Source organism: Acanthopagrus latus, chromosome 6 (genome assembly GCF_904848185.1).
Source record: "Acanthopagrus latus isolate v.2019 chromosome 6, fAcaLat1.1, whole genome shotgun sequence".
In the NCBI taxonomy this organism is placed as follows: domain Eukaryota; kingdom Metazoa; phylum Chordata; class Actinopteri; order Spariformes; family Sparidae; genus Acanthopagrus; species Acanthopagrus latus.
Window position 1 is genome coordinate 7,769,948 of NC_051044.1, and position 15,903 is coordinate 7,785,850.

The window sequence follows — 15,903 nt, forward strand, 5'->3', positions numbered from 1 at the left end:
GCACATTTTTGGAGTCCGCTCTCACATAATGGGAAAAAATCACTTGCTCAGCCCCCAGAGGAATAAGCACAGGTCAGTGTTGTCCAGTGTAGCACTGAGTAATCACATTTCCCTAATCCTCATGCATAAGACAGTGCGACACATCGCCACACATTACGTGTACGCTCGAAACAAAGCGGTCTCGCATCAAAAGGCATTCACCAAATTTCCAAAGCTCCGCAACTCACCATAAATAAGTGCAACATAGAAACTATACAGAAGCACTCACAGACAGACATGCTGCTAGTCTATGTCCACAACAGACGTCAGATTAATTTTGTACCACTGTACAGTGGAAATAGACAACTTTTTATCTTTCTCATCTCTGTGGTTAATATGAAATATAAAGAAAAGCATCATCCACGTATAGAGTGGTTCCCTTTCAACCTCGCTTTCACGCCGTTGCTATTCAGTCTGGACTTGATTTTTCTCGGAGAAACAAAGGTCAAATTATGGCACAAAAAGTGTGTCTGCCATACCAGGAAGAGGCACTGTTTCCCCTGGTCACTATTCCAAGGCACCCGTGGAACAACAATAATAACTGGGGTAACTTGAGACTGCAAAAAAAAAAACCCAAAACACGTTGTGACTCAAAAGGAAGTGCATCCGGACTAACTTATCAAATTCTTTCACATTCTCTTGCTTTCATGCTTTCAAATTAAGTAATAAACTTAAATGATTAAATGTAATTTAAATACTTACAGTCACTGTTGTAGGCATATTATTATGCGACTGCGTGCAGGTGAAAACAAAGCCTCAAACGATCTGAATGCAATAAAAGACCTGTGACTTTACCAAACGTGCTGCACCTTTCTGCAGACAGCATCAGAGAAGCTCGCTCTCCACAATCTTGTACGCATTCTCCCCGGTCCTGCGTCTTTGCTCTGAAGCATCGCCTCTGAGAAAACAGATGTAGCCGCCTGCTACGGTTACAGAGACAGTTCTGCTAAGAGATCCAGAAGATCCGATGGTAGCAGTGCCAATCGATAGCGCAGGCTGCAGGCCCTTGAAACGAACCCATGAGGGGATGCGAGCCAAGCCCTTCTGGCGGCATGTTGGCTCGTCCACACCCCTGTGTGTGTATAAAGTTACAGGTAGCCCAGAGCTATCCTCAGAACACACACACAGGGAACACACAAAGCCGGTTTTCTTTTCATTTACTACTAAAGAAGGGGTCCGGGTTACAACGGATAACCAACATTGTGGGTTTTTTCCAATAGAGGTCCACGATAAGCTGCTCCACCACTCACCCAGGGAGGATAGTGTTACCCCAGGGAGGCCAGGACGAACATAGCTGAGCTCCAACGGGCAGAGAAGGAGCATGAAGCATGCAGGTTAAGTACAATCGAAACCTTTCTGCCTGTTTGAAGCCTCTGTGCCGCCAGCCGGGTGGAGCAGGAGATGAAAGAGGATCTTGCCTTACACGGAGGCAGAACAAATGAGAGTCAAACCAGGTCAGGAGAAGCGTGAACAAACAAATTATCAGTGTTTCATTCCAAGTGAGTACATAGGAATTCGGAGTTGTCAAGTTAATCAGAAGGTGTGCAATTTCAAGAGCCTTTTCTACTGTATGTGGGTCACGCTGAGACTCTTCTGACTGTTTTCCCCCCCTCCATTTCTCATTTCATTAGTTTCATCCCCCTCTCTGACTCTGTCTCTCATTGTGACTGTCTGCTTCCCACTCTGTTCACAGTCCCCTCCCCAGGCAGCTGAGACTAAATTTAACATTTACACACCACCAAACTGCAGAGAATAAGCTCAGAAGAGGAATCAGCAACACACACATTTTAACAAGGCATCATATACAACTTAGGAGAAACAAAAACAAGTCCCACCGCTTAAAAAACTTGCTTAAAACTCCAAACCTGCCTCATCCCCAGTCAGAACTCCAGCTGTATTACAAAAAAAGCTGCAAATTTGTGTGAGTGATGTTGTGTGCTGTGAGCACAGCTCAAATCATTTCAACACTGCATCTACTGCTGCTGAACGCCCCAGTTCAAAGGTCAAAACTGTCAGAAATGTTATCAATAGTGTGCTGGGAAAAAAATATTAGATTCATCAACATTTTCTTTTACATTAAGAGAAGATTATGTCTCTATGAAGATAAATAATCATCAGGATTCTACATGAACACTTGTAACATTTCGGTCGACTTGTCTTTATGTTCTATGGAAGTGTATTTGAGCCAGGGGTGAGAAAAAAAGTGTCAGGAGGAAGTTTTTTTATTTTCATTACGCACTTCAAGAAAAAAGTTGAAATGTCGAGAATAAAGTCGACATTTCAAGATTAAAGTTGACCCGATGAGACGACATCAAACAGCTCTTATGACTGCCTCGACAAAATGTCTTGCCGCAGATGAACTGAGGAATCAGTACTGCAGAATTGTACGATGGCCCTGAGAACTCACAGCACTGCTACTTAAGAAAACACAAGCAAAAAGACAAAACACAGGCAAATTAGGAAAACATCCTCATCAATTTGACAACACAAGCGCAGCATTTAGAAAAGACAAAGACCACAACGCAACCAAACTGTTTCCAGAGGACACTTTTTTCTTCTTTTTTTTTTGTTTCCAGAGGACACGTGTTGTTGACGCAGATTACTATAACTTTTTATCTCATTTTCCAACACCACTGATGGAAAGAGAACCTTAATAGTGCTGTGACTCAAAATCCACGTCAACGACAAGCGTGTCTGGACGTGTGCATCACTTTTAAGTGTCCTCTGGAAACTTTTAGCTCATAAACACAGTGTAGTTGTCAGTATTAGGACTCCCGAAAACTTTGTCTGTTCAGAGGGAAAAACCACACAAGCATGGAAGAGGTGGCCGCATTCATGCAAGCTGAAACTGAGAGGATGTAGTAATGTCGGAGATCAGATACACGGGCAGCTCGCGAAGCTGTCAGTCGCTCCCCTAACTGGATTTGAGGGACCAGAAGAGTTGAGATTATTCTCAACATATCGACTTCATTCACAAAATCGACTTTTTTCTTGAAGTGAGTAATGAATCATCCCCGGCTAAGTTATGTTCCAAAGTGTCTGGTGAAACGTAGCGTGAAAAATGCGCATGTGTTTTGGTGAGGATGGCTGAGCGTGAGCCATGAGCAAAGACGTAGCAAGTAGTCACACAGCCAGATAAAGTAAATCATGTATGGAAATCTAAAAATTGTGATGCATCGAGACACATCGATAATCATTTTATACTCGCACTATAGCCGTCTGAATTTTGAATCCTATTAAATGAAATCACATCAGGAGGGGCCGAGAGTAAAAATTCTCCTCGGACAAAGATCGAGCAGCCCTGAGGATGAATGGATGACACTTTTGCAGATTGAGGGGGAAACACACACACTAAAAAAAAACATTGTTCTTGCAGAAAGATCTTGCGTAAATGTTGGTTTCGTAAATTACAGGCAGTGGAATTAGATTTGGGATATTGACTCGCCCTGCAGTCAACAGGCAAGCACAATTACAAGATGTTGGATATGGGAGTCTTGTTTTTTCTTTTTTTTTTTTTAGTTTTGGTCCTGGTTTCCCTTTCAAGGATCAGTTCAAGGAGAAAAGAATCAGGCTGAGAGAAAATGAAATCAAGCTGATAAAAGAGCCGATCCTGTTTTACACATCAAGTGAGTGTTCTGTGAGTATTTTAAGGCCATGGAGACTAGAACTGAACGTGAAAACACAAACCAGAGCTGCAGAAATAGTTATCCTAAGATTGAGTTTTCGAATATGAGCACTGCGGAACAATGTTTTTAAGCGGGTCTCCATTTTATTCATACGATCATACATGAGCAAAGGGATGCAAGTGGATCCATACAGCATGTGGTGGCACATTTTACATCCTACACTTGGTTTCACACCACTCTGCTGATCTACAACGGGTTGCAGTAATAACCCTCCAACCAGGGGCGAAGATCTAATATCAACTCTGGAGGGGAAAAATACACAAAGGGGCCACCAAAAGTCGTCCCGTAGCAGTGAAACACTGGTTAATATTACTGTGGCTCGCTAGCAAACATCAGCAAACTGCTAGCTAACCGAAAAGGTGACATGTATTCCAGTGCGGCAGAAAATGAAGACTGATGATGATTACAAATGGGCTTCTTCTGTATTCAGGCACACATTCCCACACATGTACTGTGCCTGCATCATGTGCCACTGCTGAGATCTCTAGAGGCAGAGTGCTATTACTATGTGTTATTAAGTTAAATCCCATAGTTGTGTTTGCAGTGATATTCTGGGTTAAACAGAGATATATATTCCAGTAAGTACAGTGACACTGATGAATGATCTCCTTTAATCTAATGCAAGAAAAGAAGAACAAGATGGCCGTCCATCAAAACGTAATCATCACGTGGAAGTCTTCGGGTGCAGGACTCATTTCTCTCGCAGCTTGAAAAGGAAGAAAAAAAAGGCAGCAGTTCTTCAATACAAACACAGTGTTTGTCAGCACTCCCAGAACCCTGCTGGCTCTCATAATTACCTTGTGTTTGGGTGGCCCTCTCCATTGATTTTGGCAGCGATATACTTGGCCCCAAACTGAGCGTGAATCCACAGGAGCAAGTGGGCAGGTAGCATATGGAAGACCGACTGTACACTAGCTCATCCGCAGTTCACTTGTCTTGTCTTGTGCACTTATTTGTACTGAATGTACGTGGAGCCACTAAATGAAGACTCGCGTGTGTGTTAAATGTGGATGAAATGCGCAACGGTGATTAGCAACAGACTTAATTGTCGTTATATGATCCATTCACGGTCCTGACGTGATCTCAGCATGCTTTGGGCAAGTACATCGTGAACAGGGCGCCGTCACACAGGCTCTACACTCGGGCAAATATGATCAGATTCACACCTGCAGGACGACCAGCATAACTAAACTGCACCAAAAAATCACACATTGAAAAATAATTTGAGGGTCAGAAAATAATAAATGCTAAACTTAGACTTAGCTCCGGGGGAAAACCATAATACAACTGCAAATTCAATCAATTTATCAACACACATAATTAAATCTGCAGCGTTTTAATTCCCCAGTCTACTAGTGATTAAGGCAAGCTTCCCAAAACGTAACATTTCCGTAATTGAAAGTCTGACTCACTTCCTCGTTTCAAATGCCCAAGTGAATGAGGACAAAACACTCACATTTCACTCTCACACAGACAAGTTTATATATGTTGATGTGAGACAAATAAAGAGTTTAATGGGATTATTTTTCCTATTCTTGAACATTTCAGAGGTTTTTTCCCTCAACTTTCTTCTGAATGTTCTCAATGCATTTAGTGTTTTGCACTCTTCTGAGAATCTGATTGTCGAGGCGCAACCTCTATTTCCAGTTCAGTACTCCCTCTCATCCTGGATTGATTGTGTGGCGAGTGGATTGAACCTAACCCAACTCCGCAGTGTTTCTGAGTGCCCCAGTGACTAATAGGGTGATTAAAGTCATTATGTGGCCATGCAGAGCTGACAGCGGCTGCTCCAGGTGGGCACGGCGGCTGCTGAGTGAGGAGCACAAAAAGGAGAAAAAACAACAACAACACAGGTGTCCAAACAAAGACTGAAGCACACTGAGATGCGGGTGAGGAATAAGTGCAATATTGTAATGTGAAAGCCTGAAAACCGGCATAACTAGATAATTAAAAGTTGTTTGGTTGTGGGAAAACAGAAAACACTGGAAACGAGCATTTATAAGCCAAACCGCAGCTGTCATTTTGGAAATCTCATCACCAAACAACAACAACTTGTACCTATGAGTGTGGCTTAGAAACATGTCGCTGACCATGAGTTGCATATACGTCATTGTTCCACAGGAAGAATGATGTGATATATAACGTCTGCTGCTAGGGGTCTCAAAACTATGAAAACGCAACATGTAGTCGCAAAGTAGTGGGTGGTTATAGGAGTCCTTGTCTCCATTGTTAAACAGCAACCATCACTGATGAAAAACTAGCATGACTCACAAACAAGGTCATGTTTAGTTCACTCACTTCCTTTCTTTCTATCTGACGAGTCATCCGATATTTCCACTGCAGGTCATTTCTCTCAGTTTGACTATTATTGGAAACATTTGGGATGATGTAACACAACTCAACATATAAAACAAAATTCTACTGTTTTTAAAAGGGGCTCTGTGCAAGCATGCTGGAAGCCGCTTGTTGGTTTAAGTCAACCAATACCATTTTTTAAACTGCTGTTAGCTGCTGTTGCGAGTCAGGCAACAAGATGGCGACGATAACATGGTCGGCATCTTCACAAGAAAAGATCCACATCTGGTAAACACTGTCCATCAGCTTTGACTGCATTTGAGCAGAAAGCGTCAACGACGTAAACACAGAGTCCGCCTTTACTCTTTCTGTTGTAGTTGTGTGTTCTCTCAATGTTGTGGGGGAGACAAAGATGTGGGCACAACAACATCTGATGCTGGTTTATGTTAGTGGACTCCATTTCTATGCTAACGCTAACTAATGTTGCTCTCTGTTAGCAGCACTGAGACGAGGCCCTCGAGAACAGGAGGGTTAAACAGCATCGAGAGATCATGCGCTGGGTTGTGAAGGCGACTGAGCCACACAGGTAATGTCTCATTTTTCATATCACGTCACAACCCCCTCACATGTGGCCAATAAAGACATGATAAATACATGTAGATGTCTTCAAAATGTTACATGCGGCTCCTTTCACGTGGAGATGCCATGAAGTTCAAGCCCGAAGTGAAATAATTGTTCTGTACTCTATGAGTGATGCTGGAAACGCCTCATTTCCTCCACCGTCGCTCTCCTTCTGCTCTCTGTCATCCTATTCAGTGAAGTATGTAAAGTGCCCATTTAAGAGAGTCTCCTGAACTGAGATGTAATAGAGCTTGATTACATGGAGTCGACCTCCTGATGGTGTTAAACGGCTACAACTGCAAGCAACATTACCCACCTCGATAAGTCCGAGCTTTTCAATTAACCGGCTGAGTACGTCTCCATCGGAGGGGAGGCCTACTGAAGCACAGCTGGCAGGAATCTATACGGTAATAATCGGCATGTAAACGTAAATGATCTGCATCTTTCCATGCAGCAGCGGCAACATTATCCCTCTGTAACAGTGTCTTAAGAACTGAACATTTTGATCTTCTAAGGGATCCAGTTTAAAGTAGCACGAGGGTGGACAGCACTTCAAAAACATACTGACTCATTTCTCATCTGCCACCGCCACTACTGCTGCTGCTGCTGCTGCAGTCTGTATCTGACTGAAAAGGTGCACTGAGTAACAGGCGAACCCCATCTGCTAACATCACTGCGCTTCTATCCGACTGTGCCCCCACGCACAGGCTGCATAAAGCAGACCACGTTAGAACTGCACGGGGTCATGATGTTTGCCTCCGCGAGCTCGCCGAGAACTGGACACACCCGCCTGGATCACAGCAGGGGTCACTTTTACCCCCGCCTGCTTCTGATGCGGTCGAAATTCAAAAAAAAAAAAAAAAAGAAAAAAAAAAGCCACACAGTGCTTTCAAATTCAGCTGCTCTGCGTCAGTGAACCATTCCCACAGACACTAACTGTGTTTTATAAGTGCTGCTCTCCCTGCTAATCCTTTATGGACAAAACAATGGAGCTTATGTAGTTTTATGTCCAAACAAACTAAACAAAGTCTTCCTTTTCATTACTGAACAAACAAACTGGCCATAAAGGGTGAAACAATCTCATTTAGATAACATTTGTGAGCCTCAAACCTCTGTAAACAATACTGCGCGGACTCCATACATGATTTGCATTCGTATGTGGAATAGGTTTAAACTTTTCTCTGTGATCCCTGAATGTATGAGCCGTCTGCAGACATCTTTAAATGAAAACATCGTAAGAACTAATGAGCGCGATGGCTACACGCAGCTGCTATCGTTCCCTCTCAGAGTCATCTGTGATAAATATATGTAATTCATGGACTGGACTCTGTGATGTGAGACAAACAAAAACATAATACTGGGGGCTGGGACAAAGGAAGGTGAAGTTGCATCGAGCGAAATCCAGTCGTATTATCTCTGGGCGAAAGGCTGTGCTTCTAATTGATATCATCAGTGGCTTCCACTTCAATCAGTGCAGATGATGAAGGGAAGTACGAGATCAGAAGAGGCTGAAATGAACTGTGCGGAGCAACAGATGGACCGGCCAAATGACCGCCCCGGTCTACACGACCAAGTGACTCAGAGAAGAGCATAAACTTGTTGAACCCTGGTGAGGCCGATATCCATCGAGCCTACGGAGCGCCACACACAGCTTCATTAAGTAAACAAACCTTTGTACAATAACGAATTATTGGTGTGAGTGATTTTAACTGATGGGAGGAACACACAAAGAAGTTACCAAAGTAAAAGTTGGTGGGTGCATAGCCCAGTTGTGGGCTGTGAGGATACACCCACCGACTTTTACTTTGGTAACTTCTTTGCTAAACCTGAAGCCCCGGGACACCCTGGCTGCAGGGTTGTACCTCTTAATGCCGGCTGAGACTGTCCAGGAGCGGTTCAGTGAACATGAGAATAAATTCAGGTTGATGCAGCAGCCCGCTCAGCCATCAGATCTCAGGCCAGTTGAACATCCGCCAGATGAGATGGCGTGAGTCGTTCAGACTGCTTCTGAGGCAGAATATCAGGAGGGCTCCGTTTGTAGTTCTGCTCATATTCTGTGTGGAACGTAAACAGTGTGTCCGTCCCCCCACGACAGTCAGACCTCAACCCCGGCTGGAGATACGAGCCTTGATCTGACCATTCAGCTCCAGCTGGCTCTCTCCTCTTTCCCTGTTTGCTTTCCCTCCATGACACTCACCACTATACTGGGAGGGAGAGCAGCCATCAATAAGCAATCTGAAGAGGCACGGATGCCCAATTAGAGGCCTCTTCACCCCGTTCGTTCTCATCATTCAGCACTGAGGACCACTTCATTACCAGCCAGCTCCTCGTGTCAGTCAAAGGGTTAATCACACCCTGAAGCAGCTCAGACTACAAGGCTGCAAGGCAACAGACATACCTCCAGCTGTGCGTGTACATTATATATGACGTTATCGTAAAGAGGAGCCGCTCGAGGGAAGTCCCCAACCAAACATGTTAATTAAGACATGAGGGAAATGTATAGTTAGACTAAAGGGTGTAACAATCCTTCATTTTATTTAAAGTTACTACAATTTGGTAAATAAAGGAAAGTACATAACACCATGAGGTTAGATTAACTTTGTATACAAAACTCCTCAGACGAGTCTTCATATAACTCCCTCAGCAAAAAGTCTTTGGATGCGGATCCGAAGTCGGATGTGAATGGAATGTGTCACAACGTTTATAATTTATGAGCAGCCATTAAATGCACCATGTCGAGCGCAGGGGTCAGTTCACAGAAGCAGGCAGCTGAGACGCAGTCAAACACTCTGACAAAACCCTGAGTTTTAGAGACTAGAAGAGAGAGAGTCTGACTTGAGGGGGAAATTCATCTCTTTTTTTGTCCTTTTGGTGACAGGATAAGGGAGGTGAATTCGAGTTTTCTGGTTTTCGGTCGAGTTAAAAGTGGGAGTTAAAGAGATGAAGCTGTGACGCAGCAGTGGCAGTGGCTCGGTGATGAAGCGGAAGATGGGACAGCAACTCGAGATCTGTCTTTTTTTAAGGTCTTGAACTCGACCACATTTATCCAAGGCCAGTAAAGATGACCACTGCAGTGATATCACTGTACTGAATAAGGGTTTGGTACATTCTTTATGATGGTTTGTATGGGAAGACAAGAGGAACCCAGAGAACCTGATGCTTGCACAAAAAAATCTATTGTATAAGGTCGATGGTAAAAGAAGGATAAGTTGATTTCAGCTCCTTCGTGTTTGTATTTGTTTGCTCATTCTGCAATGCCTTACAACTATTTTCTCACAGTTAAATTGACTCGGTCTCAACCTCTCAAGGTCTCGGTTTTGTCTCGGTCTCGATACACTCCGGTCTTGGTCGTGACTTGGTCTTACACTGGATGTTGGACGTTTGTTTTGCATCCTTTGTCTACGCTTCAGAACCGACACGCTGCTTTGCATCACAACAGAAACGCTGATTAGGTTGTTCTTCTTTTTTGCTGCGTCACTTGACATTCATTGTATTGTAATATGCCAATCTAATGCTTCCCCTCCATTAGAGCAGAATCGAACTGTTAGGGACAAAAATGTCCACATCCAGATTGACAATTCTCGCAGAAATGCCACGGCATTTATTCTGGCCTCCTTTCTGCAGCACGACGGCAGCTTTAGACTGAGGCTGATAAGCACCGGCATTATCGAGAGCAATCAAGTTAATGAGTGTTTAATTGGGAACGCTCTGCTGAGAGCAGTTTAGCACAGTAAAATAAGTGTGTTCCCACCTTTTCATGAGGGGCAGCCCCTTGTCCAGATGAGTCAGGGCTACTTAAGTCGCATACGAAGTGTGTGTGTGTGCCAGGGCGAGATGATGGAGGCGCTGCTCGGCAGGAGTGACAGTGAAGTGTGGGTGCCGTGGATTTGTTGCCCACACACACACACAGACACGCACTCACTCACACACACACACACAGAGCTGCACCTGGCTGGTTGGGGATAATGTTGTGATGGATTAGAGGCAGTGACACATGGCGGAGGATCCAGAAAAGACAGTTTTTTAACGACGGTTTGAAGCCGCTGTCCTAAATCTCACCGACACGCCGCCGTTCCTCACACAATGGCTGTGCGAGAGGCGAGATATCTGAGATGGGGAAGGAGCCACACACAAAGTCCCTGTGGACATAAATGAGACACGTCCTAATTAATTCATAAACCTTTTTTCAAAAGTGATCCAACCATGTCTGACACCAGAACAAAACCTGCTGGATGAAGAAAATGTAACTCTTAAAGAAATCACTCCCAGGGCAAAAGCCAGGAGTTAGTGTCAGGACTGTAAGTATGATGTTGATACTTGGGTTTTTTAATCAGAGTGCAGCCTGAGAACGATGGAATACAAGATTGGCATAATGACTCAATGATTATAATCACAGATCTCTGCTGTGGATGGCTCGCAAAAACTGCACAGCCCAGCCATTAGCATGTGCTACAGACGCGTTTGCGACACAGAAACACAAATCCTCTTAATGAAATTGAGCTTGTGTGTGTGTGTGTGTGTGTGTTTGTGTGTGTGAGGGTGTTTTCCCCTCTGTTGAGCCTGAATCATTCTCACACTTTCAATTTCCCAGAATACCGTCCTGTAGGCCTTTTCCAGAGTCATGGCTCAGGTCTGCAGCCCCTCTGATTACAGAATACAATCTATTGTCTTCCCCGTCTCTTTGTTCTCTTTCCATTTCTATTCTAGTCAACCCATGGGTGGACTGTGTCCGGTGTCAGTCAATGTAAAGCAGAAATGTTCTGCTTAATAACAAGCTTTTTATGATGACATTTGAATCCATGACATGAGAAACTGTTTGTATTTGAAAAAAAAAAAAACTGCCTTGTTGGGCAGTTTGCATAGTTAGCAAGTGTTTCCCACACATAGACTTTATATTTGGCAGCCCCATCCAAGAGGAAGATGCCTGTCATGTTCTGGGTTTTTGTTTTATTCACTTCCTGTTTATTTTTTTTTAAGTTCGCCCCTCATGTGTCATGCTTTCCTACTTTCTCTCATTTTCCCGTCTCTTCTCTATTGCCACTGCTTTCCAGTCTACTTGGACCTAGGGAAAAAATAAACCAAATCCGTGTTTTTAAGAGAAAATGCATGTTTCTAGTTTGGAAGCTGGGAATACCGACTCTGAAATACCAATTTCTGTAATAGAACGCACCATTAGTCCCTGTGTATTCAAGCCTGCATTGTTCCCTTAGTCTTTGTCAGGTTGTCTGTTTCCTCATGTCAGCCCTTCGTTCTGTGTTCTCCAGTCCTGTTTTTACTCCTCGTTTCCCCTGCTGTGTTCCCAGAGCTTCATTGCTTTACACTTTATTTAGTTTTTGTATTTTTTTTTTGTACTTTTATTCTCAGATTTGCCCTCTGCCTGCTTCCTCTGGTTTTGTTGCCTCTTGTTGTCAGCTTTTTTGATTGCTTTCAGTGACTTGCATTTTGGATTTGGAACCAGCTTTGTCTTGTGTTTGGGTTTCAACGTTAACAGCTGCCATCGACCATCGATCAACTTGTGGACAATCTGCCCGCCCGTCTACTCACAATGTTCTGCAGAGAAGCAGAAAGCACGAGGGAGACGTTCTCTGGTACTAAACTGCTCCTGTAGACGCGTTCATTTCAGGCAGCTATACAAAACATGCTGCTGTTTGACAAATAATTTAGAGCAGAGGACAGAGACACAGAAAGGAGAGGCAGGCCTGTGTTTGTGCAAATTAAAGGGGGCAAATTAAACGGAGGCGAACTGAAAGGGATTTTGAAAAAGACGGCTGATTTCTGAGTCTCAGGTCAGCAAATACCAACACTTTGAGTTGGTGGCTCGGGGTCCTCCACAGTTACAGGGTCATTCTGTGGGAAATACTGCAGTAGAATTAGTATAAATTAGCATAATCATCCATAATGGACTAAATTATGGCAACTGCTTGGCCAAATAAGGGAGTATTGGAGTGGTTTTGGAGGTTATTGAGGATGCTGTATCCCTCTATAATATTTTCAATATTCAGATGGCCACTTGAAAACATGAGTGGCCAGATTTCAGCTCCCTGTGGGCCATTTTTGAGTTGAGAGGACGCTAAATCAGTTAGATTTCAGTACAATAACTTGACCTCAACTCACTTATAAATTGCATAATGTCGAGAACCACAGTCATGCAAACGAGGGCTCTACTGGACAGCAAATAGTCTATAATAATAACAGTATCAATAGTATCAAAGTTACATAACTCACAGCAAACAAACAGGTAAGTGCGCAGGTTCATTACTGCAGTAGAATATAAAATAAGGTATTGCAAATCATCCATGTAAGAGGTGCTATTGGTCTGTGGCCCCCTGATGGCTGAGTTCACAGAAGCATGTGCCTGATACATGGCCAGCTGGTGCTGCACACATACTTGTGCTCCCTGACTCCCTCCATCTGCTCTCACTCCTGTATTTACAGCCACACGTTACCGTCTCTGTGCTGTGAGACTACCTGCCAAGCCGCGGAACATTACAAACTCTGCTATCTCCTCTTTCGATCATATGCAGATGTCCTACAGCAATAAGGGCACACAGGTTTTTTTTTTTTTAAAAGTGAGAAAATAATTCAGCGCGTGATTGAGAATCTTGCTATGACCCGGGAGAGAAAGAGATTAAGAAGGGCACAGGTCTGCTCATGGCTTTGACTGTATCTTGCTCAGGTCATCACACTGTCTCCAGTAAAAAAAGCACAGTTTGAGAATGTTAAAGTGAAAAAGCTTCCAAGAATCTGACTAAGCATGAAAGTGATGGACGAATCAAAGTCTATCTCTCTGCCCCTCATGCTGACTCAACTGGCTGTAAGAGAATGGAAAATATCTTGTTTATTGCTGCGGCACAAAACAGAAAGTCGTGCTGACAGTGAACATGGGCAGAACAAATGGAATACATACTGTATATATATATATAGATATCTAATCAAGTTGTGGTGGGTCATGTGGAATCAGAAAACAGTCCTGTAGCCTCCAATCTTAACAACTTTAGTTGTTTTTTTTTGATGCATCACGTTTTTCAAAAAGGAGAGGACTCACCACAAGGTTCTGGTCCTGGAGAAGCTCTTGTCGATTCTAAAGAGAAACAAAGTGACAGGAGATGACTGTTAGTTCCCATCTTAAAGATTACTGAAAGAAAAAAACAACAAAAAAACAGCCTGAGAAGGTCAAAGAAGCAGAGCATTCTTAATCAACGCTGGGTGTTTTTCACACGTGCCACCCAGTCATACCGTTACCATCCATCACCATTTCGTTTTTTTTGGGACCATATTTTTGTTTTGACAGTTGTTAAGTTGCCTCTATCGTGAATTTGAGATTACAATGAATATTTACATTTCTTGTTAAGCAGCGACCTCTTGTGGCTGTGGTAACTATTGCAGCAGAAAAGGAGGAAGTCAGGTGAGGTAGTATAAAGAGACACAAGGGAGGAGATCGGAGATGGATGGTCGCCAAGAGAATGCATTTCAGGTGCAGCGTCAAAGTGAATGTCACAATGAGCTACATGAACTTAGTCAAGTTGATACAACTCATTGTTAGGTTATGTAACAGAATAGTACCTTTTTCTCAGACCACAATGTTTCCCTAAAGCAAATTTTGACCGCCTGATGGAGATCCGGTCTGCCTGTCACTCGTACGCTGCAAGGGTCATGTAGTCCTGGGAGCGACTGGCTATTGACCTATTCAGTCATTTATGGATGAGGGTATGTTGTTTGATTCATGAGGTAGCCACGTCCTGGAGCATACCCTTCTTTATCTTCAAATTTACCATAAATGGGACCATACATCACAAAATGAACATCATGCTGTCTCGAAGAAGTCTTGAAACGAGCATTTAAGACTATTAACTCAGTAGGAAACTGTTTGTTGAGGTAATGAATCAAGTGAGAAGCAGGTTTATTTTCTCATAGGTTTACATACAGTTGGACTAAATTTGAAACCGGCAGAGTCGCCTCCTACTGGTTTAAGGCACTTCTGCCTCACTTTTCAGACCAGAAGCTCCTTCCACTTAACATACTGTCTATGAGAACAACTTCATCACAATTAACATGTCACCCTGAGAGAGATGATATGCTAAATCTCTTAAAAACAGCTGCCGGTGACAGGTGTAGGCAACACGGAGCAATGCTTGCGTTCATCTTAAGTTGTCTGATCGACGTCAGAACAATCTCCTTAAAGCTCTGCTCGCTCTCCACCAGCTCCTGAGGGAAGCCTCGGGCTCTTTTGCTGCTCAATTTCCCAATATGTTCCCCAACTCACTGCTAACTTGAGTTAATGATGAGCATGAGCTGCCTGTTCTGGCTGGAAACAACACTAATGACACTGAACCACAACAGCAGATAGTGAAACACTCCACAGAGATTAGACGAATTGCAGAGCTGGGTGATAATTCTCGATAATAAACAAAGTGATCTTATCCGTAATGAAAGAATACCGGTCGGTGCGGCTTTGATTGTTTCCAGCAATATATACCGCAGTGAGCCTCCGTGAAGCCTGATGAGTGTGATCCACATCGCCTCCCTCCACTGATCCCTTTTCTTCCCACCACTTCCTTTATCTACTCCTCTGCCAGCCACTTGTGTGCAACCACAGTGGGTTCGTCTCAAAGATGAGAAGATTTGCAGGCAGGCATTCAGGCAGGCAGACTGATGGAGTCTAGGAATGTGATATATGATAAAACAAAAATATGATGAACGTGTAAATTTAGTGGGGAGGAAGCATGCAAAGCTGGCAAAGCATGGGGAAGATGAACTACCTGCAGAACTGACTACAGGAACTGTGCTCTTGCTGTTGACATAATTAATGACAAAGAGGAGAAGAATGCTTAATAAAAGGTAAAACTAGATGTGAAGAAGAAGAGAGAAGGAAGAGAAGATATGAGACTGGCAGAAAGAACATGGCATTGTGCATTTCTCCAAACCACATGTACATTTCAGACAATATATCTAATGTTTCTACCATATTGTGTCATACATGTATGCGCTGACTTTCAAGTTTGTGAAGTTGGATGCTTGAGTATGAAGTATGAAACCACTGGATCATTTTAAGGTTATGTGTTTTTTGTGCCTAAACCTAACCAGACCACAAACACAGTGTTGAAAATTAAACGTGCAAAGTTGCTACATATCTGCTGTTTGCAGAGAAGTCACATTTATTCTGGAGATGGGGGTTGGATTTGGCTGTTGTCTTTGTTTAGAGGATTTTTGTGTGGCTGCTTCTTCTTTCTTCATTTACCCTGTATGCAAATGTCACAGGACA

General features: G+C 43.4%; 1 protein-coding gene across 3 annotated transcripts in view; it reads right to left on the reverse strand.

The window, feature by feature from the left end:
- Positions 1-15,903, reverse strand: part of si:dkey-166d12.2 (rap1 GTPase-activating protein 1) — a 112,729-nt gene that overhangs the window by 44,532 nt on the left and 52,294 nt on the right. For all 3 annotated transcript variants that reach the window (XM_037099996.1, XM_037099999.1, XM_037099995.1), the window contains one exon: positions 13,687-13,722. The gene's annotated coding sequence lies outside the window, so the exon portion shown is untranslated. The remainder of the gene's footprint in view (positions 1-13,686; positions 13,723-15,903) is intronic.